The sequence below is a fragment of the Pollicipes pollicipes genome, unplaced genomic scaffold (assembly GCF_011947565.3).
Source record: "Pollicipes pollicipes isolate AB1234 unplaced genomic scaffold, Ppol_2.1 Scaffold_3447;HRSCAF=4054_pilon_pilon_pilon, whole genome shotgun sequence".
In the NCBI taxonomy this organism is placed as follows: Eukaryota; Metazoa; Arthropoda; class Thecostraca; order Pollicipedomorpha; family Pollicipedidae; genus Pollicipes; species Pollicipes pollicipes.
In genome coordinates this window covers 31,233,789-31,248,952 of record NW_023596297.1, presented here as the reverse complement: position 1 = coordinate 31,248,952, position 15,164 = coordinate 31,233,789, and positions in this window count along the sequence as shown.

The following is a 15,164-nucleotide window of genomic DNA, read 5'->3' as shown; positions in this document are numbered from 1 at the left end:
CATTATGCATTAGAATGGCATCACAGCATGTTTTCAGTGGACTATTCGAATGCTACGTGCAAAATTACCTTACTTAACTGACTATTTTAAGTATGTACTTCGCAGAAGTACTGATAACAATAGATCATGACCTAGGTCAAGGGCATGCGCTCTGGTGTCATATCATTATTTACATTTAAGTTAGTACTCTTTTCCTTATAGTTAAACACCAAAACTGTGCAAAATACGTACAAATTTGCATCATTTGCGGAAATGGTAAGCAGTGACCTGACTTCAAATCAAAGAACCCGCCTTTTCCGAAAAATCTAAAATACGCAAACTGTAGGCACCGTCAAATTCTATTACTGTAACAAATTTGGACAATGATAAATGACCTGCAACAAAGTTACGTGTTGTCAAAGTTTTTCAGAGGCGACCTTTTTGATCTGAGCTATGTCACTGAGCTTGGTAGATCAACACTTCAGATTTACCCAGAGAATGCCAAAGTCATAGATGAAGAGGTACTGCAAATCTCGTGTTGCTTGAGCGCTCCTTTTGACCTCTGCCCCCAAAAAGTAGAGTGAAGTCAGTTCCCCGGGCTCGGGTTAAATCAATCAAAATTGGTTACCAAATCATTGGCCACTTCTTTCTTCACATTTACAAAGCTTGTCGAGAGGGTGGTGCAGTGACTGGTTTACTCCCACATGGCCGAAAATAACCTCATTTTCTTATACCAGCACGGTTTTCCTCCCGTCTCTCCACAGAAACCGCGCGTCTTAGCATACCCGATCAAATCCTTGCCGGCACTGGCCGCCAGGAACAGTACTCCCTCCCATTGCCGCTCCGTACTCCTGCCGAACAGTACTCCCACTCCCGCCCATTGCTACCACGGAACAGCCACTTGAGTCTTTGGGCATGCGGTTCTGCTCCCGCGGTCTGAAAGCAAGCGCTGGTAAAGCGGAACTTGTAGTTTGTGGTTTCCGTTCAAATTGTCGAGGCATGGTTTCCAGTCCTGTTCGGTTCCGCGAGTGCGCACTGCGCGAGGACCACACCGTGAGGATCCTTGGCATCTCAAGTAGGCCAGCACCTCCCAAGCACGAGCACCTTACCTAGGACTCTCACGTATCTGTCTCCGTCAAAAAGTGCAACGGTATGCTCATCGGGCTATCCCAGCGTGCGTAATCAGATCCCGCCTGACCGCCTGTCTACACTCGTCAATGCCTTGGTCCTCTCGCACGTTTGATGTTGCCTCACAAAGCCCTCTGCGATGATGAGTCGGACTGGATCTCACTCGTATGCACGAGCTGGCGCACAAAAACAAGTCACCTGGGGTACACAAGGCATAATATAGACAAACCTTATGCCTTTCTTATGCATCTTATGATTCAATTTGCAGTCTAAGTAAAGGCGTAAACAGAACTCATGCGCTTTAAGTAAGGCCTCCACCATATCTCATTCGGTGTGGCCCTTGAACAAGATTTGCGACGAGTAAGGCGCTAAGAAATATGGGCTGAAGCCACAGATAAGGCTATGGATTTAAGACTATCTAGACTCAAGAAGATCAAAGAAGACAGCATAATAGATCCGGCATGGTTCTCAGAGCAGTCTGAAGACGTTCCGGACGTGAGCAGCCCTCAATCTCATCACCACCCGAGCGCTTAGCCCCGCGGGACACTTCCATCTGACCAGTGCCGTAGCCGTCTGCATGAAATAAATACCGAGGAGATGAAATTTAAACGTGGAATGCAACATGACATCCGACCGCCTTCATCGACCCGCAGCTGACGTCACCGCCTCCAATGCAGCGGTCAGTGGCAAAGGTCAGCATTCCCAGTTAGGGAGAAATAAAGCGTGTTACTCTTTGATTAAAGTGGGAGAGCGAAAGTGGGCAATCTCGTTACCCGGCGCCCGGTGCCGTCGTTGAGCCCGCAGGCAGAGGCCCGAAAACAGAACTTACATACTGGTCTTGGCTGTCCAGGGACAGGCCGGACTGATTCTAGCTCAATGGATACTCGGCACAGCCATCACGCTGACCGCGTGTTTGCTTTTAGCGGGCGCCGGCCTAGGCGGGGTGCAAAACGCCCCAACCATGTCGGCTGTGCTGAACAAGAGGATCCGCTTGTAACAGCAGGCTGGTGCGGCACACCGCCAGACCAACCCCCGGTCTGCAGGCCGATGCGAACGCTTATCTAGAAGCCAAACGCGTGACCCATCTGTTTAGCAAGCGGCAGATATAGGCTGCTCGCTGCGACCCTTCCCACGATAGCGGACAGCCCAGTACAGTTTTAAGGACAATTGGGCTATCACCTGAGCTGTGTAACTCATCAAAATGGGATTTTGGCGAAATTCGTCAGAGTGTTTTACATCACCCCGCGAACCCAAGCTCCACCATGTCAAGGCTGATAATCTGGTACCTTGTTCTACAAGGAGAAAATGGTCAGTGCGGTCACCGTTTCACATGTATTCTTGACTTTATGTGCGACAGACGATCTTGTTCGTTTGTTTTGAAAACGTGAAGCGGTAGCATGATGAAAAACATTAATTCCCATCACTTTGGAGAAATGCGTTCGAAGTGACGTTACACCAGGTCAAAGTTTGAATGGCCCATCAAAGTGTCACGCAACACCGTTATGGCAAAAACCAAGACGGCTGAAATGTGTTGATGGTAATACATTTAAAGCCAATGTGACATCAGGTCGTGTTTCTGAAACCATTTAGTGTTAAGTTCATCCTGAAACGAAATGGTAGCATCTTTGACTCAAATCAAACTTGCTCTCAGAACAACTATGACAGATTGAGATGAGACAGCAAAATCATGACTTGAGCTCGATTAACCCCTACCCTTGTTTCATGCTGTTTTACCCTCATGCATATAGAAAGCAAGATGATGTGGCAAAACAGTTTGAACTTGTATGGCCATGCCTTGCAAGTCGTCCGTCAGACAGAGCTAGTAATTATCAACAGGCATTGCAATTCGTCCGTCAGACAGAGCTAGTAATTATCTACGTAAACGTTGTAAATCATGCCCAGAGGTGTCACCCCTTTTCATGTGTCTCATGTCATGTAGCTCTGTCGTATTGGATGTCCAATCGTCAGGGTGAGTCGTATCCACCCCATCCCCGACCCCTCATCCTTGTGGAAGGCATCGGAGCCTTTAAATTTGCGGGAGGTTAAAGTAAAGTAAAAGATCTCTTCTCAGTCTGGACTTGCCTTGACGTAGCAGTGGTAACCCGCAAGCATGCAGCACGGCCTTGCCCTTCGACAACGATTTTTGGTGTAGTTGGCGCTGAAGTTCACTGAGTTATATTGTTTGCAGAACAGCCTAACGGGACGAGATGAGCACCATGTCACTGTTCCCGTGGATAGTTTCTCCACATGTGCTGGCTACAGCAGTTGAGCGATCTTTTCATTTGGCCGGGGTTTGGATATGGAGATGATATCCGTCAAAATGTACCAAGTTATCTTCGTGCGATAATGTCAACATAATACCAACCCATTTTAGCGCGCTTGTTCTATGCCCCTTTCCTTTTTATGGCATTTGACGAAGTAAAATCCCTCCAGAGGCTGCGATGATGCGACATATCTAGCCTGCCAGCTGACGGCTCACATGTTCAAGTTACGGGCGCTTCACACCTCGTTGAACAAGCCGTCATTGCACCAGCACAGGCATATATAGCACCTCTTCCCTGAAAGCAACGATGCTGAAGAATAAGGCCTTGTGTTGAAAGCTCTCCTTCAAAAGGTTAACGAACACCTACAGACGATATCCGTGTGAACAGCATATGGGAGAAAAGCACACTTCTGCAATGAAATGTAACTGTCAAAGCTATTGGACCAAAATAATGAATAAAATGTACTTTAAGAAACGGCCATGCCCCCCCCCCGCACTTGCTCCACGCTGGCCAAACGAACCGTGGGTCGCGCGACGAGCGCGTTGCTGTTAACGAGGCAGAGTGTCAGGTGACAAGGAGCCTGTGGGTGTGAGGCACGTGCGGCGGAGTGTGCGCGGCAGTCAGAGACGAGACTCGCACGCGCGTCAAACGTGTCTTCAAGCCATCATTAGAGCCGTTCAGTTTGAGTTGGTCGGTTAAAGCGTGATGAGTTCCGCGAAGTGATGTGTGGTAACGTGTTTCGAAAACGTAGGATCCTTTGGGCAATTGTTTAGGCTGCGTTTGATCAGTTGTGTGGTCTGCCTTTGATGTTGCTCGTTTGATTCCGGTCAGATTTTTGTGGTCGGTCGCTTTTTCTTTTCAGCCTGTTTTTCTTCAGAAAGTTTTTGGCATTCAGCCCGAGGCAATATTTTTGTCTCCAAAGTAACCAAGACATCCTTTGCTGGAAATCGGAACGTCGATCTTGCCGCAATGCGCAACGTGCAGTTCTAGTCGAAGGTAGGTTTGCTTCTGACCGCTGGCTGCTGGTGACTGGGCACAACGAAGTTCACTTAATCTGGTGGAGGTGATCTTTGCCACACTGCGCGGCATGCCTTCCTTCTCAAATGATCACTCAGGCCTCCAAGGAGCTGGGGATCAGTTCTTTGTTCTTTGAGGAGCTGGGGATCAGTTCTTTGTACCTGCCACTCTAGCAGGTTACAAATTTACGTTTGCATTGAATGACATACCGTTTCAATTTTGTGACTGACAAGATCTACATAAAAAACACTAATAATCGCCAGTGCGTTCACAGCTAACGCACCGCATTTAAGTCTGTTTCACGTAGTTCTGCACTCTTGCAGCGAGTGAGCCATTTAACCATCACCCACCTTCAGTCTCACAACCGGACTAGTCACCTTCCGGTGCCAGCGAAATGAGTGAGCCATTTAACCATCACCCACTCTCAGTCCCCCAGCCGGACTCGTCACCTTCCGGTGCCGGTGAAAGGAGTGAGCCATGTGACCACCACCCGCCCTCAGTCCCACAGCCGGACTCGTCACCTTCCGGTGCCGGTGAAAGGAGTGAGCCACTTGACCATCACCCACTCTCAGTCCCACAGCCGGACTCGTCACCTTCCGGTGCCGGTGAAAGGAGTGAGCCATTTAACCACCACCCGCCCTCAGTCCCACAGCCGGACTCGTCACCTTCCGGTGCCGGTGAAAGGAGTGAGCCATTTAACCATCACCCACTCTCAGTCCCACAGCCGGACTCGTCACCTTCCGGTGCCGGTGAAAGGAGTGAACCATTTGACCACCACCCGCCCTCAGTCCCACAGCCGGACTCGTCACCTTCCGGTGCCGGTGAAAGGAGTGAGCCACTTGACCATCACCCACTTTCAGTCCCACAGCCGGACATGTCACCTTCCGGTGCCGGTGAAAGGAGTGAGCCATTTGACCATCACCCACCTTCAGTCCCACAGCCGGACTCGTCACCTTCCGGTGCCGGTGAAAGGAGTAAGCCATTTGACCATCACCCACCCTCAGTCCCACAGCCGGACTCGTCACTTTCCGGTGTCGGTGAAAGAAGTGAGCCATTTGGCCACCACCTCCTACCTTCAGTCCCACAACCGGACTCGTCACCTTCCGGTGCCGGTGAAAGGAGTGAGCCATTTGACCATCACCCACCTTCAGTCCCACAGCCGGACTCGTCACCTTCCGGTGCCGGTGAAAGGAGTAAGCCATTTGACCATTACCCACCTTCAGTCCCACAGCCGGACTCGTCACCTTCCGGTGCCGGTGAAAGGAGTGAGCCATTTGACCATCACCCACTCTCAGTCCCACAGCCGGACTCGTCACCTTCCGGTGCCGGTGAAAGGAGTGAGCCATTTGACCATCACCCACCTTCAGTCCTACAGCCGGACACGTCACCTTCCGGTGCCGGTGAAAGGAGTGAGCCATTTGACCATCACCCACCTTCAGTCCCACAGCCGGACTCGTCACCTTCCGGTGCCGGTGAAAGAAGTGAGCCATTTGACCACCACCCACCCTCAGTCCCACAGCCGGACTCGTCACCCCCAGGTGCCGGTGAAATAAGTCCAGCTCAGCCGCAGGGCGGCGGTCATCCGCGCCGCTCGGTCACCCGGTGACGAGTCTTTCCCACCGCCTTGTGCACGACCATCCCGCTGCCGCTCCAGGACAGGCCTGTTTAAGCCAGCCCGTCGCGCGGGTGTAGTAGCGTGAGCACACGTGGGACCTGAATGCACCCATTGATAGGCGGGGGACGTGCGGAATGCGCAGTGTGCGGTCCAGAGGCCCTCCCTGTAATGCCGCAAATCTATGAGGCCATCCAACCCGATGTCGGCTTTAGCAACAGTTTTAACAGGGTGGGCGTGACCAGCCGATGAAGGGACGTTTGCGATGCATTCTGCGTTGGCGGTTTGATTGCATTAATATGCGTCAGGCCCCTTCAACGCACGATTGCTTTGAAGGTTTTGTCGGGCCGCTGCAAAAATTATGCGTTTGAGATGAATTCATTGTGGCAGATGGCTCCACTCAATGCGTAGGATTCTGCCGCACTGCAGACATTATGCCACAGCCCACCACCAAACCTGTCCTTTCCCTGCTCGCCGCGGTTCGTGCATTTTAGAGCTAAAACAGACAGCACTGGATGACTGAAAAGCACGTTATCAGGTGGTGCAGATCTTGCAACGCTTGTCTCGTGTGGCTCTCAAACTGACGGATATAACGTGAATGACATGCGGACGTGCGAGACGACATCCGCAAGTCTCTTCCAGTTTGAAAACCGGATCACATATGAAAATACAAACGCAGATGCACTGAAAACGTTTTCAGAGGACTGTCTTTTCTATGTAGAGTATAGTACATCTCAGCACACCTAAGAGTATGCTAGCATCTTGAATGCATAGACAAGAAAATAACACGCTAAAGCAGAACGTACTTTTGCGGGCTCACACTTCGTTGCGGTCACGTTAACTCCAGTCTGAGGATGGAATCTTAAGCGCTCCAGTTACACAGAGCTCTATAGCTGAAGGAGCGGCGTGCCAGCTCCGTTCTCACCCACGGCAACTGTAAAAGGTTCTCATCCGTGGCAGATGTAAAAGGTTCTCACTTACGACAGCTGTAAAGGGTTCTCACCCACGGCAGCTGTAAAAGGTTCTCACCCGTGGCAGCTGTAAAAGGCTGCTGCGGAAGACCCGAGATGTGGGTTTTGTCACCTAACTACGTAGTACGAGCAGGCCTCTTTAAACAGGAGACCCGCTTCCTAAACCGATGAGCTTACCACCAAGTGCCACGTTAGCATCCGTGCTCATTTTCTCTACACATTACCAGGCGAGTTTAGTCAGTGCGGAAGAGACATGGCCACATCGTTCATTATTTCTTGCTGCGGCCGTTTCGCTAATATACGCGAGCTGTTTCCAACATGAAATATCAGACAGACATTACATGGAACGCGGCAGGTTTTACTGCTCGATATATTCTAACGATGACTTAAATTATTTGCACAGTAAGCCTTTGTGAAAACTGATCATACTGTTGCTAGCGTTCGACTTCAGTACGGGCTGTACATGAGACAGCTAACTATACAGTCGTGGACCAGTAGCGTAGTATGCGGCCATATCAAACGTTACACTCGTCGACACAAAGCTTAAATGGCAGCCGAAACGTCGCTCTGTGCTTATCCATAATCATACGCCATAACGCAACTTAAAATACTGTATCACTGTTCTTCATGTTCTAGGGGCATATTGATCGAACGAATATCACATTTACATATCAGGCCATATATGGGACATTCACAGCATCACCTTATATTAATTTGCCTTGCTTCATGGTCACGTTTTATTCATGGTGAATTTTCTTGTCTTGTCCAAATATCCTACGCTTGTCAACGCGACCGCAATGGCGAAATAAAGCCCAGAAATTCAAAAAGGTTACAAGGAAGAGTCATACTAATCCTTTAAAGGCCAACGTATGCATACCTGCATTTTGCTAATTCTGGAACCTGCTCGCGAAAGTTTTATGAACACTCCCGTCACTGCAGATCTGGTCTTTGAGCGGGAGTATCACTCACCAGGAGGCAACCAGACCCAGAAGTTTAAACTGCCACGATAGGTTCTCTGAAAGAACACCACATTGGGAAGACATAGCTAAACCGGGAATATCCGACCATTTAGGGCAAACATTTGAAGCAGTGTGAAGTTATGCCAGGTTGAATGGAAACTGGTACCTCCAACACGTGACATACGTGCAGTGTCAGGCTTATGCAGCCGCCCTGGTCTAGGATACGCGTCACCTATCACCTTTCGGCCCGACAACGCCTCGCGTGCAAATGCGACTCGAGAGGCGACAGCCGACCCAGAGTGTTCCTCTCTCGCCGAGCTGCAAGATCAGGTTAGGGGCTCCGAGCAAAGCTTTTAAACTCGCAGGTAGCAGAAGTGCAGTTTTCAGCGTAGATCCGCAGCCACCGTGGGGTGTCGTTGACGGTGCCCCGCAGCGCCCTTGGTCCATGCGTTCAACAGCTGCTTTGCACGAAGACCACGGCGAAACAGGTGAGGTGCTTAAGCTGAATGTACGGCCGCATGCTTGCACTATTACGCGTGCATGAATTGGTAGTTGAACTGACCGGTATGACAGAGACGTACCGACTCGGAAATGTGTCGGCATGTGCAGAAAACGAAGTTATAAACCCGCGCGTTACACGCCTACATTGCTAGCACTTGCCAACGGCCGCCTACTCAAGAGTAGGAATACATTCGTGCACTTCACCTGGACGCCTGCTTCGTGGGCTAACCGCTGTCTGCGATGCGGTCGGAAACTCTGCAGTTAGGTAAGTAATCAGGCTTCCAAATTCGTCCCGGACACTACCATGGCTCGTTTACACCGCGCTCAGTCTTCTCCAGGCAAGTAAATACATGGGACGCTCTCACGCGCCATCTCTATTTTGAGGGTGCGTTCGATGAAACGCTCTGGGCTTGCGGGATCCATGCGCAAGCCTGGGGTTTGAAATTCGTTCCAGTTCCACGCTTCCCCCAGAACAAAATAACATTACATGTGGACTGTGGTGGATGCTCGAGAGTTGGTCGGTGTGGTCCGCTGGGGTTGATATGCGCAGCGAAGTCTGCTGACAGGAAAAACCCGCCGTTGGTGCTTAGATGTATCAGATGTTTCTGTCATATGGTGCCACTGTATTGGAGTCAGTTAACCGCAGGTATCCTGCTTTTGCTGTTAGTGACAGGGACTGTTTTTCATTTTCATCTCCTACAGGTGCCCGTAGATGACCGCATGTAGTTGACGTGGAATGGCCAGCATGATCTTTTTGGATTCCTGCGTGCGTAGCTTAATTGGTTTCGAGTCAGAACTTATTCTTACCCGCTATCCCCACCTCTCATGACGATGCGTCGAGTGATGACGGCCAGCAGGAATTTTTTGCCACTGTAGAATGACGGTGAAAAACAGTGTTTGGGCCGTGGGAACGTGCGCTGCAAACGGGTGGCTGGCGTGCTGTCACACAGGTACAGGATCGTTGCTGTTGTGGGGATATTCTTTCCAACGCGATCATCTGTTAACTTCCGCAAAGTTTTAATAGCTATAACGTGCATATTTCAAGAGATCCATTAACATAATGCACGCACTGGAAACCACAGAACTCAACACATTTGCAACAGAATGAGTGGCCTATCGCGAGTTCTGTTTTGCGCACCCGTACAGTAGAAGTTGCAGCGAGTTGCGTTGCGTTAAGAGTTAATTTAATGACGCCATGTTCATTATGCAATGACCAACTGAAAGCCCCATCAGTCGACATCAAGAGACACGTCGGCGCCGCTGCCGTGGTGCAGTGTAACACCAACTCAGCCGACCGCACGTTGCCGTGGTGCAGTGTAACACCAACTAAGCCGACCGCACGCTGCCGTAGTGCAGTATAACACCAACTCAGCCGACCGCACGCTGCCGTGGTGAGGTGTAACACCAACTCAGCCGACCGCACGCTGCCGTGGTGCAGTGTAACACCAACTCAGCCGACCGCACGCTGCCGTGGTGCAGCGTAACACCAACTCACCCGACCGCACGCTGCCTTGGTGCAGTGTAACACCAACTCAGCCGACCGCTCCCTGGACGCTGCCGTGGTGCAGTGTACCACCAACTCAGCAGACCGCTTCCTGGACGCTGCCGGCGTGCAGCGTAACACCAACTCAGCCGACCGATCCCTGGACGCTGCCGTGGTGCAGTGTAACGCCAGCTCAGCCGACCGCACGCTGCCGTGGTGCAGTGTAACACCAACTCAGCCGACCGCTCCCTGGACGCTGCCGTGGTGCAGTGTAACACCAACTCAGCCGACCGCTCCCTGGACGCTGCCGGCGTGTTCGGCCGAGCCGCTCACCAGGTCTCCCGGAACGGCCACACTGGCAGCGCTGTGTTCATACTGAGGCGCGCTCCTGCTGCTGGCCGCGGTGCTGGGGGTGCGGGCCGACCTGACTGCTGACTCCGGCCGACCCCCAACAGGCTGCCACCGCTGACAGACCTGTCACCGCGCCTCTGCAGCGCGCACTGTGAGCAGAATACTTGCCGGAAGCATTGTTGTGGGCAAACGATCACTCATCGGCAGCTTGCATCACCGAGATAGAATCTGGATTTACAGGTACAAAATCTGCCATGCCACAGACTGGAAGCCTGACAGTTTGTGCTCATTCTTTGAGTCTACTTTACGTGAAGTTGTACGGCACGCACACGTTCTAATTTTTATATTCGATTGTTCATCAGTCTTACATTAATTAATCTCACAATCAAATGTATTAAATGTTGATAATTAATAGTATATATATATATATATATATATATATATATATATATGTATAGAAAGCTATTACCATATTGAATTAGATTGCGTGCTACGTCATTATCTTGTGTCAATCATCTTTTAAATACTAGGCAAAAGTAAAAACTTTAGACCCTGGACACTAGACATAATTTGTTTCTAGCATTCCATAAACAACTTTATTTAGCAACCGCTTACAGCAGCCAACAGCATACGAGCTGCATTGCCACACGCTAGGTCCGAAACGTCACGTGTGAAATACCGGGAATTGGGAATCTGACTCGACAACCTCAGTCCATTCAAACGGCTGTGTCATAAATATTTACCAAGCTTCGCTCGCAGCTGGCATTGTTCCCAACCACCTCCACGCGTGTGACACCCACCGCCACGGCAGTGTCTGAGACTTCCATCGGCAGTTGCCCCTCCCCCACCTCCGACAGAAACACAGAGCGTGCGACGCACCGCTCCGCAGCCCGGCTCGCGCTCCTCGCTGACACCGCTGGCGTCCCGTGACGCGCTGCCCAGAGTCGGCGGGCCGGCCGACATCGGCGGCACCCGGCGCCTGGTCGTCCTCTGCCCCAGCCTGTTCGGAGGCACCATCTACGGCATGTTCGGCGGCGTCTCCAAGGGCGGTCCGTCCCCGTTCCCACTCATCCTGTCGCCAGTCTCCTCCTGGGCGTCGCCGCTGCGGGGAGAGGACTCAACTGCCTGTGTCTGTGTCTGTGAGGAAAGTGGGCACAAGGGACGTCGCCATTCTCATCCGCGAACTCACGTGGATTTATGGCGTCGGCTCAGCAATGTTTCATCATCTCATCCTGTTCACGGAACTATTCAGATGTTAAGATAAATGAGGAGATGCTCACATTGAGTTTCGTCTGGAAGGCGGACACCGATCCAACTGAGGAACACGGACGCCAATCCAACTGAGGAACACGGACACCAATGCAATTGAGGAAGACGGACTCCAGTGCAACAGAGGAAGACGGACAGCAATCGAACTGAGTGTACCATTACGGTCACCGCCTGCACATTCGGCCCATGCGAACATCCAGTGAGTGGGCGGAGCGTTCACTATTTAATTCCGCTCAGACTGTGTACTGTAGCTGTACGAATGTATTCCATATGCATGCATGACTTGTGGAATGTATGTCATCCGTTAGAAAGTAGAGAATCGGGCACGATTCCGTTTGTCATTCAGTAGAAAGTATGCAGAGAATCGGGCACGATTCCGTTCGCGTCATCAACGCGGTAGTGAAGTGAGCGACGACAGTCCGAAGTGAATGTGCAGCCAGGTGGTGGCTCAGCCAGCGGACAGCGGCTTCAGTCGTCATCGAGGCTTCCCTGAAAAAGGTTTGAGCCACGGAGCGCCTGGAAATGAATTTGCCACGTTAAAGGGAGTCTTCCACATTTATATGGGATTTTGTACTGAAATAGCCATCTTGAAAACTTTTTAGTGCTGTTCACAATCCCTTCTAAGACCTAAGACCTAAGGTTCTCAGCTTAACGCCCGCGAAAATGGGGAAAGGCAAGTCGGGAAGAGTATTTCAAAATCACCTTGACATTCATGACGTCATAACAACGTCATTCAAATCGAGCCACTCCATAAGCCATGTGGCGATAAAGGCCAAGAAACATGTTATTATCCAGGCGTTCACATCTGGCGTTCGTGAGCGCGATTTCCAGATAGAACGGCTACCCATTGGCTCTCAGTCAATTTTAAGCTGGTTTCATCATATCTAATGATTGCTTCAATATCTTCAAATGTGAAACATGCCCTTTCCAAATCGCTGCGTCGTCTGGGAAAATCTGGAGATCCTGCCTTTTGCACCGCAGAAGTGATGCGCCACAATGACGCAACACTCACTATCCGTGAGTTTGGACTCAGGCCCGCTAGGGCGGGGGGGGGGGGGGAGGTGGCGCCGAGGAGGTTACGCCCGCTGAGATGGCCAACAATTTTGAACCGTCACTTCGCCTCAGTTGGTCAAAAAAATCGCGGCCGAGCTGAAGAAGAGCAGCCACGGCGTCCGGCCTCTCCCTCCGAGACCACCGTGCGTGACCACAGCGCGGCTAGTTTTATACCCTGAGACCCTGGCCGGGCTTTCAAAGGTTCTGAGTGCATTGTCTTCATCTAGAGCTGTTGGAGTCGACGCTGTGCCGCTGCTTGCGCTAAAAACTGTTTCGCTGTTGTAGGATCTCACTTGCTCCATCTTGCCAGTCCTTTCATGGTCACGCAAATTTTTCCCTCGGCGTAGAAGTTAACTTCAGATCTTCCCCTTTGCAAGTCCGGTGCCCGTGCCGTTGCCAGCAACTTTAGGCCTGTATCAATTTTATGTGTCGTCGAAAATATGCGGAAAGACTGTCCGTCAGCAGCTGTCGACGTATCTTGATGTCCACGACCTCTTAGCCCCCTCACAATACGCGAGTGGGTCGTGCCACTCACCGAAAGACGTCATGCTCGACGCCGTGGAGTGGATGACGCGTCGGATCGAATCTGGACATGTCGCCGTCACCTCCATGAACATAAGTCGAGCTTCCGACGGCGTTGGCCACGCCGTCCTCCTGACCCAGCCGCAGTGACACGACATCAATGCTCGATGGCTTAAAAGTTATCTTGGTGGACGGCGGCAGGTGGTGAAGGGTGGCTCACTATCCCTTCCCTTGTCCCACGCTGCCCAACAGGGGTCCATGGTGGGCCCAATCCTCTCCAGCATCGTTACGAACGACCTCCCATCCTACCTGGCTCATGGGCGTCTGGTTTCCCACGCCAAAGATACCCAACTCCTCGCCTCCGCCCACCCCGACCATTGGTCCATTCTGAAACCCTGTCAGGAGGAAATCATCCTTGCCCTCCAATCCTACTTCACTGCCAATTCCCTGAATGTGAACCCTAGCAAGGGAGTGACCATCGATCGTACCCTATCCCGGGAGGAGCACATATCCAAAACAGTTCAAAAGTGCAACTCAATACTGTTTTGTCTACACAAAATTCGCCTTCATCTCACATCTGAAGGCCGCAAACTCCTTATCCATGCCCATGTTTCCCCCACGTCCTGTACTGACCCTCAGTTCAGGGCGGGGCCGTCGCCTGCCATATCGACCGGGTGCAAAAAATCGTAAATTTGGCGGCCAAGATCGTCTCGGGAGCGCGAGCTCGAGATCATATTTCACCGGTCCTAAGGTCGCTGGACTGGTGCGACATCCGTGACCTAGTTACCTGCCGACGTTTTCAGGGTCCTAAATGATCCTCATGCCCCGACGGCGGTCCGGTCGCTGCTCAGCCCTCGCACCGCTGTGGGCGTATCACGAGGTCGGTGGTGGTCGGCGTTTTGGAGCTGCCCCCCTTTCCAGCCACCCATGTCGCGTAGAGTATTTTCATATCGTGCGGCCTCACCCAGGAACCACCTGCCGCCGGCCGTTATAGCCCCCCGGAGCCGTGATGCGCTCATGCCTCAACTTGACCAACGTGAAGAAGAGGGTCTTGTGTTGACTTTAGGGGCCGTTCTTAAGCTCTTGACGCGATATCGTTTTCGTCGCATATTCGTGTTTAGCGTGCAACTTGTAACCCACTGACTCGAATCAAACATTAAGCCATACATATGGAACAATGCGTAGTACTAGCATAACGTGACTTCTGTCGAGATCGTGATGGCCGCGTTCCACGTTCTGACGCCCGATAGCGCGCGGTTGGCGTACATTGGGGTTACAAAGCCGATTTTCCCGCATTGCTATCATGCACTTTACCGCAATAAATGACAGATTCGTTACAACGTAATGTGTTCAGGTCATCCAAGGTCACGCCGCGCCGAATTCCCAGAAGCGAAATGTCCTTTGGCCTCCGCCCCATTACTAACGCTCTTCAGTTTACAGTGAACCAACGTTTTGCAGCAACCCACGCTCACCACGGCGAAGTTAACGAATACACGAAGCAGGCGAAGTCCAGTGTCATGCTGGTGTAAGAAACGACCATGAGCGTCATATTGTGTGGGCCATGATATTCGCGCTGCACCCGCTGTGGGACATGGGACAGAATTTCCCTCCGCACGACGTAAATCGACTTTATGCAGGACTTAAATCAACTTGGTAATCCCCCAGACGCATATCACACCGACGTGGGCGACCACCATTGTCACTGCACGGGAAACATGGACGCTGTCGGCATGTTTTATTGCTCAAAATCAAGTGAAAACATACTCCGTATCCAGCGGGCAGCGGCCGTCAGCGGAGTCGCCACCCGGCGACGGCTCGCCCCCCCCCCCCCCCCCTGGTAACCGGCCGGAGCCGGCCACATCACCAAGCACGCGCGTCCGCGGGCCGACCGAGCCGGCCGAAGCAGGGGCGCAGCCCCACGATCAGCTCAGGGCACGGAGTGAGCCGGAAAACGTCGTTAACAAAGGACCTCAGACAAAACCCGACAAAGAACCTGAGACCCGACCTGCTCCCACCCCCGCCACAGAACCGTAAAAAACCACAGCCGCCGCCGGC